Raw genomic sequence first — 5,985 nt, forward strand, 5'->3', positions numbered from 1 at the left:
AAATAATAATAATAATAATAATAATAATAATAATAACGGAAAGGTTAGAAATTCGAAACCACTATATATGTATACTGGAATTGAACTTTTTTTAACCTTTATTTTGGGTTCAGGGGTACATGTGCAGATCTGTAATATAGGGAAACCCATGTTACGGGGTGTGTTGAATTGAACATTTAAGTAAATGAATGGGACCCAGGGTTTCACTGCTCCCAGTGAGTGGTTGTAATGGGAGGTTATATATAAGCAAAGCATTGAACTTGAACTTGAATGACCCATGTGGTAATGGATAAGAGTTGGAGATATCGGATGAACTTACGTTTAGCTTAATAGAAATACAGATGATTACATATAGAATTTTGTATAGATATGTGTGGATAAATGGTCAGTATGCACACATATATTTCTTTGCCTTGCCCTCTGAGGGCCTAGAAGCAATGACCACCAGTAGCAACAATCACACCTAGTGCTCAGATCTTGGTTTCTAATACCACTCTCCAGTGAAAAGAACCAGGGTTCTTGGAGAAACATCTGATTCTAGGACCAGACAGGAAATATACAAGATGAGCCTGGAGCATCTTTTCGTGCCAAAAAATAAGGAAATGCTCAGATATAAAACAACTCACATTGATGAGGATATGCCTAAGACACATAGGAGCCCATCCACGAATCCATACTGATCTAAATACATGGTTGAATAAATAAATTAATGGGGAGAATAGACAAGCCTCCTCTGCAGAGGAATTTCAATTATGTAAAGGCTCTGCCTTCCAGGAGGTGGAACATAACTTCCTATTCCTTACGTATGGACTTAGCATAGTGATTTTCTTCCGAAGAGTACATTATGGGCCGGGCGTGGTGGCTTATGCCTGTAATCCTAGCACTTTGGGAGGCTGAGGTGGGTGGATCACTTGAGTCAGGAGTTCAAGACCAGCCTGGTCAACACTGCAAAACCCCCTCTCTACTAAAAATGCAAAAATTAACCGCGCCTGGTGGCAGGTTCCTGTAATCCTAGCTCCTTGGGAGGCTGAGGCAGGAGAATTGCTTGAATCCAGCAGATGGAGGTTGCAGTGAGCTGACATTGCGCCACTGCACTCCAGCCTGGGTGACAGAGCAAGGCTCTGTCTTAAAAAAAAAAAAAAGAAAAAGTACACTATGGAAAGGGTGATAAGGGTGATGGAGGGGAAGTAACTTTACAGTAGAAAAACCTGCCAAGCACTGCCTTAGCTGTGTGATCAAGGTTAACATCAACAGTGATATCCTATCGATAGTATAAGCTCTTGGTATGATGTCATGAGAATGGCACTTTACTTCTGTGATCTCCCTCTCAAAAGAACCATAACCTCGTGGCTCGCGCCTGTAATCCCAGCACTTTGGGAGGCCAAGGTAGGTGGATCAGGAGTTCAAGAGGAGTTCAGGAGTTCAAGACCAGCCTGGCCAACATGGTGAAACCCTGTCTCTACAAAAATACAAAAATTAGCTGGGCATGATGGCCAGCGCCTGTAATCCCAGCTACTCGGGAGGCTGAGGCAGGAGAATCACTTGAATCTGGGAGGCAGAGCTTGCAGTGAGCCGAGATCATGCAATTACACTCCAGCCTGGGTGACAGAGCAAGACTCCATCTCAAAAAACAAACAAACAAACAAACAAATATAACCTCAGTGTAAACATGAGAAGAATATCAGATGAATCCCAGTTGAGGAACATTCTACAAAATACCTGACCAGTACTCCTTAAAACTGTTAAGGTCATGAAAAACAAGAAACACTGGAGATACTCTCACAGACAAAAGGGGTTGAAGGAGACATGATGATTAAATGTAATGCAGCATCCTGGATGGGATCCTGGAATTGAGAAAGGACATTGGGTTCCTTCAATCCCATCCATTTTGTTGCAATTGACAGGATCTACCTGAGGCAGGAGGATCATTCTTTTTGTGGCTGAATAATGTTCCGTTGTGTACACATAATACATTTTCTTTATCCATTCATCTGTTGATAGACACTTAGGTTGAGTCCATGTCGTGGCTATTGCGAATGGTGCTACAATAAACATGTGAGTATGGCTGTCTCTTCAAAATACTGATTTTCTTTCTTTTGGATATATACCACTAGGGATTGCTGGATTTTACATTGCTCCTTTCTCTACTGGATCTCATATAATAAATAAAATAATAAATATTCCAAAAAGAAAAAGGAAAAGGACATCAGGTAAAAACAGAGGAAATCTGAATTAAAATCTGAATTAAAGTATGGGCTTTAATTAATAATAATTTATTGGAGCTGGGTGTAGTCAACTGTAATCCCAACACTTTGAGAGGCTGAGGTAGAAGAACTACTTGAATCCAGGAGTTCAAGACCAGCCTGGGCAACATAAAGAGACCCCCATCTCTTAGCCAGGTGTGGTGACATGTGCCTGTGGTCCCAGTTACTCGGGAGGCTGAGGTAGGAGGATCACTTGAGCCCAGGAGGTCAAGGCTGCAGTGAGACATGATTGCACCACTGCACTTCAGCCTGGGTAACAGAGTAATAATAATAATGTATCGTGGTTCATTAATAATGACAAATATATCACACTAATACAAAATGTTAAGTAAGGGAAATTGAGAGGGGTTATATGGAAACTTTCCAGTTCCTATCTTCACAATTTTTCTTTAAATCTAAAACTATCCTAAAATGAGATGCTTATTTTGAAATGATAATGAAAGTCTTGGGTAAAATTTCTAAGAAGCAGTTAAAGCTGTATTTCGAGGGAAATTTATAAATTTAAAATGCATGTGTGTTATAGTCATTAATGCTGTTCCCCAAACATATCCGGCTCTTTGCCTTCTGGCACATGATAGGCCTGCACTTCCTGGTCTCTTTCAGTTACATGGGGCCAATGAGTTGTGAGCTGAAGTGATGTGTGTCACTTCTAGGAGGACAGATTTAATGATTGGTACAAGACCATCCAGCACTCTCTTTCTCTCTGCCATGGCCATCATCATCATTTCAGATAGTGGCTGCTCCATTAGCTGAGGTCCTAGCATGGACATGACAAAGAGCACAGCCCCTGGCCGACCTATGATGGGCCAGCAGCATGAAGGAGAGGCTCCATGGAGCAGAGCTCACCTTGCAAGGTTATATGCATAAAACATAAACTTGGTTTTTAAAGTCACATGATTGTTGGAACTCTCATAATAGCAGCCTGGGTTCTTACCATCCTAATTAACACAGGAATAGATAAACAAACCAATAAAACAGATCAGAGAACCCAAGAACAGATTCCTATCTATATATAAGAACACAGCATATGTTAGAGGTGTCGCCACTAATCATTAGAGAAAAGAAAGACTATTTAATAACAGAGCTGTGACATGTCATTAACAAAAGTAAAATATAGGTGTTTTAGTGACCTAAATATGAAAAACAGTTAGAAGAAATTATAGGAAAATATTTTTCATGACCCAGGGTAGAGAATGATTTCTCAAACAAGAAAGACACAGTAAGAACATCCCATAAAATAAAAAAAAATAGATTATTTAACTTTACTAAAATTAAATCTTGTCTCAGGCAAAAATACGCCCTGTGCAAGATTAAAAGGTGAACAATTTACTGGGAGATATTTGCAACATGTAATGTATCTATCAGAATATACAAATAATTTCTATAATCTGTAAGAAAAAGACAACCCAACAGAAAAGTGAGAAACATACAAACAGACAATTCATACAAAGGAATATTCAAATAGCCACTAAAGCCATGAAAAGAAAAGTGAGGTATTATTTTTTACCCACCAGATTGGGAAAAATTAAGAGGTCTAACAATACAAAGGGTTACCAGATGCAGGGGTTCATACCTGTAATCCCAGCACTTTGGGAGGCTGAGATGGGAGGATTGTTTGACCCAGGTGGTCAAGGCTGCAGTGAGCTATGATTGATTGCACCATTGTATGCCAGGCTGGGCAACAGAGCAAGACCCTGTCTCTAAAGAATAAATAAATAAAATAAAGTGTTGATGAGGGTATGAAGAAAATGATAGCATTATTACAAATAAGCAGAATCTAATAACATTTAAAAGTGTACATCCTTGCCATGATCATGCCACTGAATTCCTGCCTGTGCAACAGAGTGAGATCCTGTCTCTAAAAAAAAAAAAAAAAAAGGAAAAAGAAAGAAAGACAGTACATCCTCTATGAGCTATTCAGAAAATCCCATTTCTAAATATATTCCCTGGAGAAATTCTGTCATATGCATATGCAGGATGTACATTGCATCGTTGTTTGCAACTGGCCAAATATTGAAAACAATCCAAATGACCATTTATAGGGGAATGAATAATAACATATGATATGTTTATATGATGGGAAATTATACAACAGTTTAAGAGGAATTAACTAGATCTACACATATCCACATGCATAGTTTTAAGTTATATAATGTTGGGTAGATAGAAAAAAGATTCAGAATGATATCAAAATCTTATCATTCACATACATTTTAAAATGTAAAAACAGCATGCGTTATTTGTGGATACATATGAATGGATGGAAACATTTTTAAAATATAAGGATTTACCTCAAACTCATAATAATGGTTCCCTCTTGGAGAAAGGGTATAGAACCAGGGATGGCTGTTAGAAGGGACTTTAGCTATATCTGTAATGTATAATTTCCTTAAAAAGAAAAAAAAAAACCAGCAAGCATAGGTGACAAAAAATATTAACTTTGTTAAATGTATCAGTCAAGGTCCAGTCAGGAGATAGAAACCGCATGGAAAAAAAAGTAATATAAAAAGCAATTAACTGAAAAAAATAACTAATAAAAGGTGGTTACCAACCAAGAGGGGAAAAGGTACCTTTAAAGAAGGGTAGCAGACATGGGGGGCAGTTACTACCTCTAGGGCTCCGGAAGCACACCCAAGAAACCATGGCACTTGGGAGAAACCCCCAACCCATGCCTGGGAGTCAGACCTTAGAGAGGGTGGGGCTGTGGATCATGTGGAGAGGTTCACCGAGGTGCTTCAAGCCAAAGCTGGGCCACAGCTGATGGGCCAGGGCTGGCAAGCAGAAAGCCAACCATGGGGGGGGTGCCAGTGTAAACTGCCAGAGCATAAGCACTGCTGGGTCTCCCATACGCTGCTGGCAGCTGTGTCCTGGGAGCAGGAATTGAACTCAAGAACCAGGAAGAGAAGCCCATTCTTCTGCTATGCCTCATGATGTTCCTCTAGTGCCCTCTATCCACAAAACCAGTGTGTGTAGAGGAGAAGTGTTTACAGGGTCCAGCTGCAGTAACATGAAGCAGGCAAATAATGGCAGGTTTGGTGCCAAGAGGCAATACACTGATTACTGGCACATTAATGATAAATGGTAAGAATATAGTGTTGCTTGTATTATTCTTTATTTCTTTAGAGCTCAAGACTCTCAAAATAAAATGTTAAATGATTACAAGTTAAAGAATATTTTTTAAAAATATTCTTACTGGTTAAAAAGTTAACCAGTAATGGAATAAAAACTTCTTCCAGGCTGGGCATGGTGGCTCACACCTGTAATCCTAACACTTTAAGAGGCTGAGGCAGGCAGATCACTTGAGGTCAGGAGTTCAAGGCCAGCCCAGCCAACATGGTGAAACCTTGTCTCTACTAAAAATACAAAAATAAACCAAGCGTGGTGGCACACTCCTGTAGTACCAGCTACTTGGGTGGCTGAGGCAGGAAAATCGCTTGAACCTGGGAGGCAGAGGTTGCAGTGAGCTGAGATCACGCCACTGCACTCCTGCCTGGATGACAGAGCAAGAATCCATCTCAAAAACAAAACAAAACAAAACAAAACAAAACACTTCTTCCAAAACACTAGGGAAGAAAGGTAAAAGGGACAGCAAAGATTAGAAGATCTTAGAATCTTTGAAAACAAGATTAAAAGTCAACCAGGAGGCCGGGCGCGGTGGCTCAAGCCTGTAATCCTAGCACTTTGGGAGGCCGAGACGGGCGGATCACAAGGTCAGGAGATC

The sequence above is a fragment of the Colobus angolensis genome, unplaced genomic scaffold (genome assembly GCF_000951035.1).
Source record: "Colobus angolensis palliatus isolate OR3802 unplaced genomic scaffold, Cang.pa_1.0 Scaffold37, whole genome shotgun sequence".
Classification (NCBI taxonomy): Eukaryota; Metazoa; Chordata; class Mammalia; order Primates; family Cercopithecidae; genus Colobus; species Colobus angolensis.